Source organism: Choloepus didactylus (genome assembly GCF_015220235.1).
Source record: "Choloepus didactylus isolate mChoDid1 chromosome 5 unlocalized genomic scaffold, mChoDid1.pri SUPER_5_unloc1, whole genome shotgun sequence".
Lineage (NCBI taxonomy): Eukaryota > Metazoa > Chordata > Mammalia > Pilosa > Megalonychidae > Choloepus > Choloepus didactylus.
The window spans coordinates 439,022-451,925 of NW_023637573.1; positions in this window are offsets into that span (position 1 = coordinate 439,022).

The window sequence follows — 12,904 nt, forward strand, 5'->3', positions numbered from 1 at the left end:
ATTCTAATGATGTAGATTTGATCTGAGAATAAAATTTAGAATTCTTGAGAAAATATTTTTCTGAATGTTATGTCAGAAAATTATCTATGAGTATTATCTTTCTAAAATTATTATTAAGGATTCAAGAGACGGTCGGTACTTTAAGGGTACATTTTCTGTAAGGAGTTTGCTTCAGATAGCTCCATATGGATTGTCAATTGATGAATAACAGGAAGGTCTAACATTCTTATAGTAACCATGATTTATAAATAGACATATTTCTTAACAGCTAGTGACTTTAAATCTACAGAGAAGATCAAATGCCTATGGAATGAAATATGATTTCATTCTAAGAAAACAATACTAGGTTTTTCCAACAAATTGAAAATGATGATTGGAAAGCTTAACTATAGCATTATTGAATTTTCAGAATTGCAGTTCATAATTGTTTATCAAAGTTGACCATTGCAGTCAAAACCACATACAGGAAAACTGAATGGAGCCTGGTGACATTGTTTTGTAACTAGTTTCACTTCGTGGTGAACCCAGGAGGAATTGTTTGATACGTTTACCACCAGATAACTAATAGACTGGATGCATCTTATGGACTTGTTGGAAAAAGGCCAATTGAATATTGGCTGATATCTGCCAAAATAAGTATTATGCTTTAAATATATTTGACATTGTGCCATTCTTCCTGAAATTGATGACACTGTAGAGCTAATTGTCTGTTGAATCCACTTTTACAATACAAAAATAAAGCCTTATACTTAGCACTGAGGAAAATCCATGTACTTTTCTACCTAATAGCAGGAAAGGGCACTCCAAGTTCATTCAAAACTGGACTTAAGTAATTAAAGTAGGTATAATCCATTAAAATGAAAATGAAAATTTAAAACTAAGGTATGGTGCATCCATGTTAACAATATTAACTGATGTATTTTGAGACGATTAATCCTGACCCTTTTTACTAAGATACATGCCCTGTGTGTATGTAAAAATAATCTAGGGGATCATGCAGATTTGCTAAAGCTTCCCTCAGGTTGATTTGTGTCTACAAAGATAAAATTTGAATGATGATTGTTCATTTTGTTTCTTATGGATTATCCCACAAAGTGTTAAAAATTATGCCTCCCATCTATGAAGGAGCAGCCATGCCTAGACTCTTTTGCTCCATGTGGAGAATGGTGAACTCGAAACTCACAGATGCAATCTGTCAAGGAAGAAACTGGCATATAGTTTAGGGTGAGTAAAACAATGGGTGTTCAGCTGGGAGTGCAGAGCTGTAAATTTGCTATTTTCAAATATGGCCTGGACAATATTCCAGGTCGAGCTAAGTGTGACTATGTCCTTGGCTTAGTAAGGCCAAACCTGGAAATAATTCAAGGACTCTGAATAACAACAGACGTTCAGATGGGAGAAAATGTTTCATAGACCCTCTATTTTAGATGAGACGCTTTCTTATTTATCTTTGTGTTTTTTTAATTAATAAAATGATGCATTATATGTAACAAATAAATGAATTAAAGGCACCTGAATTTCCCTTGAAATTTAAAGCTGAGAAAACAATGTTTCTCATGTCTTAATCAGCACTTGAGTTCCAATGCTTTACATTCTAAATTCACACTGTTGGTTAGGTTAGGCATTTTGACCTTGGGAAGGAGCCACAGAGGGAGCAGCCAGAAGCTGAAAGTAAATGGAAACCAGAAGGGAAGGGAGAAGCCACCGTGTGCCTCGCCTGTCGTCTGACAGAGGAACCACGGACCAAGGAGCACCCACAGCCGGGCCTGGAGTGCCAGTCTGCTGGAGGGAAGCATCAGCTTCATGACACTTTGATACGGCTCCTCCTGGCCTCAAACGCATGAGCTAACAAATTCCCATTGTTTAAGCCAACCCGTTGTATGGTAATTGCTTTAGCAAAAAAGGAAATTAAAACAAGTGGACTGGCCATACTAAGGAAAGAATCAGAGAGCTTGAAGATAGGCAATCGAAAGTTCTCCAACTGAAATGCAAAGATGAAAAAGAATGAAAATGAAAAGAATAGAAAAAAGAGATGTGTAGCATTAGAAAGGGAATAAAAGAAGATAAAAATATTTTCTTTGTTATCAACTGCTCTAAGAGATAACAGAGTTTTTAAAAAAATAACTGTGACAATTTATGGTGTGGTTATAGCATCGGTATAAGCTAAACAAGTAATATCAATGTTATAAGGGACATGAGGAAAAATCATGAACTATGCTATAAGGTACATGCACTAGACATGGAGTAGCACGGTGTTACTTGGTGGGACTAACAAGTTATAATTGCATATTGTAAACTCTAGGACAGCCATTCACATGAATTTATTAAAAAGTATAGTTGGTATTCTAAGAGAGGAGATAAATAGGGTCATATAAAATGCTTAAATAAAATCAGAAAAGTTGAAAAATGGGGGAAAAGAAACTAAGACAAACACAATGAATAGAAAACAGTTGCAAACATGGTAGATATTAATCCAACTATAAGAATAAACTACATTAAATGTCAATGGCCTAAATATACCAATTAAAATAGAGATTGTCAGAGTGGATGAAAAAAACAAGACCAAAGTATATAATGTCAGTTCAAATTCCTAGGGCTGCCGAAGCCAGTACCCACCAAACTGATGGCTTAAAACAACAGAAATATATTATCTCACAATTGTAGAGGCCAGAATTCTGAAATCAATTTTTCAGCAGAGTTGGTTCATTCTTGAGGTTCTGAGGGAAAATAGGTTCCAGGCTTCTTTCTTGGTTTCTGGTAGCTGTGGCAATCCCTAGTGTTTCTTGTCCTGTAGGTGCATCATTCCAATCTCTACTTCTGTCTTCACATGATTTTTCCATGTGTCTCTATGTCTTCTCCTTTTCTTTCTATGACACCCATCATTGGATTTAGGGCCTACCCTAACCTAGGATGATGCCTTCTCAAGATCTTCATGTTATTTACACCTGAGAGACAGGCAAAATGATAGACACAATAAACAGTCAGGGATCACCTGGAGCTTGGTGGTGGGGTGGAGTGAATAAGTGAAGCACAGGGGATTTTTTAGGACAATGAAACTAATCTGTATGATACTGAATTGGTGACTATATCCAATTATGCCTAAAACCATAAAACTTTATAGGACAAAGAGTGAGCCTTAATGTATGCAAATTTTAATAAAATCATTCAGGAGTTCAGGCAATCCTGGATGAAATACACAATGTGACAAAGCAATCTAACTATGTTACCCATTGAAGGGTAGGAAGCAGTTGCTGACTTAAGGAGGTTCAGATTTGAGTGGAGTCTTTAAGAATAAGGACAAAATGGAACTGCACTTAAGCACTGTAGTCTACCTAATAAAGTTATATCCTATGGGGGTACAGGTTAATAATTCTGATAGTGCTATACTTGTATACTAGAATTAATCGATTAAGTCAATGAATGGTTGATGAAGGGATCCAGGTTACTCACTGTTGAAGTGGGACTTATGGATAAGCAATGGGAGGAGGCTAGAATGATTCATGTGGTATTAGGTTAGAATTGGAGAGATCAGTATGAAGCCATGTTTATCTTACAAAACTTACTTATTGAAATATTTGTGTGTATGTGTACATACAAAGGCAAATATACACACATATAAAGGCTTATTCTATCAGCTGAAATGACCTAAAAAAATGATAATTGAGTAACAGTGAACCCACTCATCATCCAGATATTGGTATCTAAGGAAGTGGGTCTCTTTGGAGAATTACTTGATTCTAGGGCTAGGGCATGTCATGTCAAAAACTAGGAAAGATATATTAGAAAATCTTTCACTATTTTGGGGATATGTCAAAGGGACATAGGAACCAAATAAAAGAGCTCCCAGTGGACAAATCTGGAACAATTTGAGTGGCAAAATAAATAGTATTAACTTTTGACAGAAAGTATAGAATAAATGTCTATGAGTCCATATTGATATACATGAATGATTGAACAAATAAATAAATTCAGGAGAAAAGACAAAACTCCACTGCAGAAGAATTCCTATTAATTTTATAGATAGTCCACCTTTAAGGAAGCAGAGTGTAATCCCCATTCCTTATGTGGGGGCTGTGCATGTTGATTTCCTTCCAAAGGCTACTGTATAGAAAGGGGGTAAAGAGAACCAATCTATAGTGGGCTAACCTGACAAACCCTGCTCCAGGTAAAAGAGCAAGATAAATACAAACAGTGATATGATGTGTTGATAATATGTACCTTTGATATATCATAAAAACTGTCCTTAATGCCTGTGCTCCTCCTCCTGAAAACCCAAATCCCAAATCTAATTATGGGAAAAAATAAGCCAAACCACAGTTGACAAACTTTATGCAAAATATCTGATCAGTTCTCCTCAAAGCATTTAGCATTGTCAAAGACAGGCAAAGTCTAAGAAACTGGCACAGCCAAGAGGAATTCAAGGAGATATGACAACTAAATGTATTGTGGTGTTCTGGATGGGATCCATGGACAAAAATAAAAAAAAAAATACATATATGTATAAATATATAAATGTGTGTGTGTGTGTATATATATATATATGTGGTAAATACAAAGGAAATCCTGAATACAGTGTGACTACTAATACATAGGTATTGGTTCATTAATTATAGAAAATGTATCATATTACAGTTACATGTTAATAATAGGGGAAACTGGGTATGTGGTATATGGGAACTCTCTGTATTATGTTTTCTATTTTTCTTTAAATCAAAAATTATTCTAAAATAACAAAGCTCATTTAAAAATAATAGTACAGTATATGTCCATTATGAAGAGCAGGCCAGGATACTTACATGTTATGTCAGGATTTGTTTCCCATCTGTAGCATTGGCTAGTTATGAAATTTATAATGTGTTGATTTCTGATAGTTAAAAGGATGTGCATTCATATAGCAACTGTTAAAAAAGCTGAAAAAGAGTGGAGACTTCAACTAGAGATATGAATGAAGCAGATGTGGCTAGGACTGGGGCAAATCAGGACAAAGGGTAAAGGACAATACTGACTGTGTTTTAAAACTTCAAATTCCATGTGGGACCATGGGAAGAGATGTTTAGTTGGTGCAAGATCTGTATTTCCTAAACAATTTAACTTGTACAGTTTGTTCAAATGCCATAATTACATGGAACTTTTAATAAGAAGTGAGACCTGGTAGGTTTGCATAGGTTACTGTGAAATAGTGACACATCCCAAAGTAATTTGGACAGAGAATAAAAATATATATGCAGGACCCTCCTGAAGAGCTGGGGGAAAATGCAGAGGTGTTGGGATTCCTCACCTGGATTGTTGCTGATGTTCTCACAAACATTGAAGACTGGTGGTTTGATGTGCCAAGCCCTCTATCAGGGGACTTGACCTTGTGAAGCTCCTTACTGCAAAGGAGAGGCTAAACCTGCTTATAATTGTGCCTAAGAGTCTCCCCCTGAGTACCTCTTTGTTGCAGATGTGGCCCTCTCTCTCTAGATAAGCCAACTCAGCAGGTGAACTCACTGCCCTCCCCTCTACATGGGATCTGACTCCCAGGGGTGTAAATCTCCCTGGCAACATGGGATATGACTCCCAGGGATGAATCTGGACCAGACATTGTGGGATTGAGAACATCTTCTTGACCAAAAGGGAGATGTGAAATGAAACAAAATACAGTTTCAATGGCTGAAGGATTCCAAATGGAGTTGAAAGGTCACTCTGGTGGGCATTCTTATGCACTATATAGATAACCCTTTTTAGGTTTTAATGTATTAGAATAGCTAGAAGTAAATACCTGAAACTGTCAAACTGCAACCCAGTAGCCTTGACTCTTGAAGACGATTGTATAACAATGTAGCTTACAAGGGATGACAGTGTGAGTGTGAAAACCTTGTGGATCACACCCCTTTATCCAGTGTATGGATGGATAAGTAGAAAAAATGGGGACAAAAAACTAAATGAAAAATAGATTGGGAGGAAGGGGGATGATTTGGGTGTTTTTTTTACTTTTATTTTTTATTCTTATTTTCATTTTTTCTGGTACAAGGAAAATGTTCAAGAAGTAGATTGGGGTGATGAATGTACAACTACATGATGGTACTGTGAACAATTGATTGTACACTTTGGATGATTGTATGGTATGTGAATATATCTCAATAAAATTGAATTAAAAAAAAGGATGTGAATTTACAATCAAACCTGAGTTATCCCTTATTTTTTAATATATGAAAATATTTTGTGGCTCCTTCAAGTTTTATTACTATTTGGTTTACTTGATGAGTAGTCATAACAGCATGTGACTCAACAGGCCATACTAGAATTTTGAAAATATGGTCAATTCTTAATTAATGGGAGAATTATATGAAAGTTAAGTTAAGTAGCTGGATGTCACAGATTAGCAAAAAAAAAAAAAAAAAAAAAAGACAAAATAAAACTAGCAAAAGTTAAGTCTATACATAATATTTTTCCATATAACTGTCTCCAATTTGATGTCTACAAAGTACAGCATATATTAAATGCATCAAACATTTGTGTTTTTATTTTTCCCTGGTAACCTCTATCCTTTACTTTTTTTGCATGCTTCTCTTTGCCTTGGTTTCATTCTAAATTGTGTTAAGCAATGTTAAATAATAGCATTATTCAGTGATCAACCGAAGGTTTTTAAATCCCATTTTGTTGTCTGACTTTTGTTAAGCATGCAGAAGACCCATTATCTTCCACTCAGAAACTTAGTTTCTTTAGTACAGAAGTTACCAAGAATGGGCATTTTCTTTTCAACTGCCAAGGAAACAAACTGGGATTGCTTCATCAAGCTCATTATTTGGGAATATTTTATTTTTTGTCATTCCCCATTTTCAGTGTGCTTTACTCTCTTGTCGTACATAACAACAGTTATACTTAAGATGCCACCTATCTTTTCAAACATCATTAATTATCTTAATGCCTTTCCCATATTATAATGGAAGCTGTTGGAAATTCCTAATATCCCTAACACTCCACACTGTATCAACATACTTGTTCATAAATATTTCTTCCAGGCAATCAGTTTTTACAAGATTTTTTAAGATGAATTTTGATTATTACATATTTGTTTATGTTTGGAAATCAAAATATTAGGTGTATTTTAACTAAACTACTCCTCCCTTTTGCCTTACAATATCTGAGCAGATATGTGGGTAGAGTCTATTCCCAGAGAATGATACAAATCATTATTTTTCTCAATGACCTGCCTTCTAGTCCCTGAGAAAACAGGCTTAGATGGGTGTGGGGTGTCCATTCTCATCCTCTGGCTTCTCTCTCCTATTTACTCCTCTGGTATCCAAAATACTGGGCTATCAAAACCCCTCTGTGGGAAGAGCTGTACATTCTGACATAGAGATTAACCTTGGGACTCCGATACTTTAAAGTTCAGAGCTCTAGGCCAACTTTTGTTTGAAGTTTAGGCTAAATGGTCAACTTTCTCACTAGGATAAGGAAAAAAAGGATGTAAAGGTTGGCTTTTATCTCTACTCATGTAATGTGCTCTGTTGAAAATACAGCACAGTTTAATCATTTAGAAGTTCATTAAAATGTAGCAGTTATATGGCATCCTGTATCATCCATCAGAAATAAAGCAGTCAGAGGAAACTTCCAAATATGTCATGAGATGTTCTTGGAAACATATCATATATCGCTGTCTGATACTCCATCTGAGTTCCCAAGAAGAACTGAATGGCTCTGCCACTGAGTTTTCAAAATAATAAGTTCACCCACGTGCCTTCCTACTCACTTATACCCCAAATATTCTTGAGTGTGCATCTGATTGTTGGAATATAGGTGAAGTAGAGAAACCAGGTTATGGAGGGATAAAGACATTTTTTTTTTTATTATTTTCCATAGTCCTGCATGCAAAAAATAGCAAGACTATTCTGAGTGAACCACACAGCATCAATGTGTATACCGGAAAAATGGAGAATTGACTTTGCATCAGGCAACATCTGATCTTCATAGAGAATCTGCAATAGATTACTATATAGATTGCTTATAGATTACTTAAATCTTCACTTTGGATTTCTTTGAATACATGGCTTGTAGCAGTCATAGTTCTCTAAATAATGATTATATTTAGTTTTTCCTACAAATATGTAAGTTTTAATGCGATGAAAGAATTTTGTTTTTCAATATAGTTTTTACACTCTTTTCACATCTGTGGATTTTTTTAGTACAAATTCTGAACTCATGTTGATGTCCCCAAAGATAGCTCCTCTTAATGTCAAAGTAAAATGTCATTTCCCTACTTTTCAAGAGTTTCACCACAACTGTAAGAACCAACTCCTATTATTACTTGTGTGAAAGCCTAGTTTTCACAAGAATTTTGCTAGATGAGCATATAGTTTTTTTTTTTAATTACTATTGTTTCCTACAGCTTTGAATTGTCTTTATTTATACAACTTAATTCATTTGAATATCAAATACTATTTGAAAGATTACTTCATATTACTCTATATTTTTCAAAAGTGTGAGTAAGTTTCGTTATTAGTTATTATAGGTTGAGAGAAAAAAATGCATGGCAAATAAAGGAGAGATAAGCATACATAAATTATGTAAAGTCAGAGATATATTTGCTAGGGGAATAATGTGTCTATAATATGTATAGACTATTTCATAATTTGAAAATTGATCAAGAAAAAAAGGTTTGGGTATAGCTTTAAGTGCTTTTATGTCAGCTGCTTTAACTGACTACAAGTGTACAGCTGATTACAATGCCCAGAGGTGATTGTTTGGGAAAATGGAAATTGATATGGTGAAATAGAATATGATATATTGCAGTCTATTTTCATTTCAAAGCCACACTGTATAGTAGAGGCTCTAAAAAGATGGAGAAGAGAAGTCCGGCCAGTGACAAATAGGTTCAATTCTTTTGAATATATTATACTTCTGAAGCCAGCAGAAAGGGTAAACAGTGCCCACTCCTCCCATATAGTTTATATAACTGTGAATTTCATTATGTTGGATTCAATTTTACCTAGAATCCATAAGAAGTTTTTGAAAGTTTCAAATGGGCAAAAGAAATGGATAACTCAGAAAATCTGATCCAATAATTAAGTTTACAATTAAAAATGATATATTGATATTCCCCTAGAACATATTATTCTGATGAGATTTTTGAAGGAGGAGGAGGTAATTTGTATTCTTCAGTAGTGCCAGAGGCATTCTCACAAAATGTTGTTATAAATCTACATATTTAAGAGATCTTTATACTGCAGTGTTTTTAAGAGAAAACTGTACTGCAGACTGCAAAGGGTTCTGCTTAAGTTAATAATTTAAGAATTGAACGCTGGAATTATTTACCGTATCATACACCTCTTACCACTATACAGATAAACATACACACACATACATATGTACACAGAAATTCTTTAAGTTTTCCATGCAAAAAAGGGAATGTATTAAGAACCCACTGTCATTCCTTTTATTTCTTCATGGATTGCAAGTAGATGCTTTGCCCCATCTGAAAAATGAGATCAATAGCCCAGGAACTAAATTCCAATATGTGAGCCAACAGATCATTTCTGCTGAGCTGACTCCATTCTTTGTACTTAAAGATTCTGATTCTTAGGTGGGAGTACAGTTGAAGTGGATAAAATCTCCAGAAATTCAGAAATAAAAAAAAGAAAATATATTTTAAATGCTATTTAATAACAAAAGAAAACAATCCTCCTTGTTGCTATGTTAAAACAAAGCGCAAAGTAAATTATGAGCAGATTATCTGAAAATGACACAAAAAAAAACCTCATTAAGTAATCAACCTGAACCCAACATAAAGTTTTGTAAAAAATGTAAATATTCCCTTATCATACTTTGTTCTAAGTTGTATTTATTCAATTTGAGGAAGAAGGCATGGGAGAAAGTACTGTAATACAACAAATGACTCCATTTATATATCAGAGAATCCTGGTTGTTATTGTAGTTGAAGAAGAGGGTATAATTGCTAATGGGGAATTGTTAGAAATAATAAATTCTCAAGCATCCTGGTAGTTGTTGAAGGAGAAAGTATTCTAGCAGTATTTTTCAATTATCAGAAATTTACCTTGAAGGAAATCATTAGATTCTTACACTGAACAAAGAATTATATTTTAAAAAACAATTGTTGTAATAGGAAGCTGATGAAGAATAACTGTGGATTACTTAATTATATCCTATTAAAAGTGATATACTAATCCCTGCTTTGGGTGACACCATAAGTCCCAGGAACACTCATAAGTAGCTTGGAAGATCTGCCAAGCAGGAACTGCCTGTGTTTGTACGTGGTTCATGTACCGTGTTTCTGAACTCTGCATATAATCTGAGCACTCAAATAATTACCTAGAATGACAGGCTCACTCCGTCAGGGACATATCACTAAAACTCTGCTAAAAGTAGGCTTGTTAGCCTAACAAAAAGATGTAAGTGAGGGAAGATAAATGGCATATTGCTACTATAAAGTCTCATTAAATAATTTCATGTAGCACATATGTATTCAGCACCTATTTGAGCCTAGCAAGGTGCTTAGTCTGGGAAGAGAGATGATTGGGCCATTGGCTTTATTCTCAAGGAATGAACAATATAATGGGGAAGAGCCAAGAGAAAATCCAAGATTATAAACCATTATATTACTCTTGTAATAAAAGAACTCAGAAGAAGAGTATCTAAGTACAGTAGACTTTGGGACTCAGGACAATTTTTAAAAGAGGTAACCTTTGAGCAACATCTTGAAAATATTTTGGGATTGGTCAGGGGAAAAAGATGAGAAGAAAATAATAAAAACTGCATTTTGGAAACAAAAGCAAGTTGATAAGCATGAAGTGAAAGCTCAATGAAAATCCATGATAAAGACGTGACAGCAAGTGCAGATGGTGAGGAGGACAAAGGCATACAGTCATAGTATGACAAGTTAAATAATTTGGATTTAATCTAGAAGACACCTAATGATGAAAATTTGATTGATACTATTTGTTATGATATTGTAATGGCAGACACAAAGTACTACGTATTTCTGAAAATCCATGGAATTTTACATAACATAGAGTTATCCTTAATGTATGAAAATAAAAAAAAAAAAAAAACAATACATAGAGGAGGTCAGGAGATCCCAGAAAGGAATGCAGACTGTGACATAAGTATCTAACAGTATTATAAATATAAATGAAGTAATCTTCCTAAAGGTGATGGGAGGAAAAGATTTTGACCTATGTAACTTCATAAATAATGGAGTCTATGAATTTAAAGACAAAAGGAACTGCATATAAACTCTGTACTCCAGTTGATACAGTTATGGGTTAACAATCTGAAACCACTATACATGCTACATGCATACTGGATTGAGCAATTAAGTAAGTGGTTGGCAAATGGTTGAGCCAAATTTCTCATTGTCATAGTAGGAAGTTGTTGATAAACAAGGGAAGGAGGGAGACTGACCCATGTGGTCCTAGATTAGAGTTGATAATGTTAGTATGAACTCAAAGGTTAATATAGAGAAAGCAAAACACATTAGAAATATTTGTTGATATATCTATATATGTGGGTTAGTATACACACATTTTCCCATATATTCATCTGACATAGAGGATCTAGCTGCAAGGGGCACATCTAGTGCCCAGAACTTGGGCTCCATGGAGAATTGACTAATTATGGGACTGTGGCAGGAAAGACATGATGAACCTGGAGAATCTTGTAATGCCCGAAAGTAGAGGAGTGGTCAAACACACACACACACGCACATACATACACAATAAAGGAGTGTGTCATGACAGCCAAATGAAAACATTCCCAATGGTCAAAGCTAGAAAAATCTGAGCAAAAAGACAAAATGTTATCAGAGTCAAAATATGAAATAAATATCCTTAAGTCCATATTGATAAAAACGATTAATATGTGCACAAATGGAAGGAAAGAGACAAATCTTTTGTGCAGAAAATTTCCAAATAACTTTTGTAGAAACTTTACCCTCAAAGAGGCAGAGAAAATTCCCCACTCCTCATGTGTGGGCGGAGCATTGTCATTTTCTTCAAGAGTGCGGTATGGAAAACGAGAAACAAAAAAAGAGTGAAGAAATCTGTTAAACACTACTGCAGCCTGATGATCAAAGTCAACATGAATGGTAATATATCATGTTGATCGCATGTATGCTTCATAGGATGTGATGAAAATGCCACTTTATGTCTGTGTTTTTCTTCTAGCAAACCCATAACTCCAGTCTAGTTTTGAGAAAAATCTCAGTCAATCACATTTAAAGGGCATTCTATAACGTATCTGTCCATTCCTCCTCAAAACTCTCAATGACATCAAAAACAATGGAGTTCTAAGAAACTGCCTGGTCTAGAGATGCCTATGGGGATGGGGTAGACATGACATCTGAAAGAAATGTGGAATCCTGCATGGGATTCTGGAATAGAAAAATAACATTAGGTAAAAACTAAGGAAATCCAAATTATTTATGGGCTTTAGTTAATATTAAGGTATCAATATTGAATCTTAATTGGATGAAATGCACCACACTAATGTATGTTATTAATTATTGGAGAAACTTGGTGTGGGATATATGGGAACACATCACTATTTTTTTAAATTTTTCCATAAGTCTACAACTCTTGTAACAGTAATGTCTATTTAAAAAATCTCATTGAGTAATAAACAAAAATAAGTTGATAACTCATTTATAAAGTCAGAAATTTTGCATCCCAAAATAGAACAGAGAAAAATTATGAATTCAATCTGAAATGGAGTGAGAAAAACAATTAATAGCACTAATGGATAATATTAACATTAATTTTCAAATATTAATACAAGGAAGCACAGAACACATATTTTCTATTTATTTGTAAACCAACCTGTTTTTCCATGAGACTTTATACTTAATTAAAATTGTCTATATTCCCAAAGTTCTTTAAAGCTTTTTGAAGAATACCGTACATAGGAA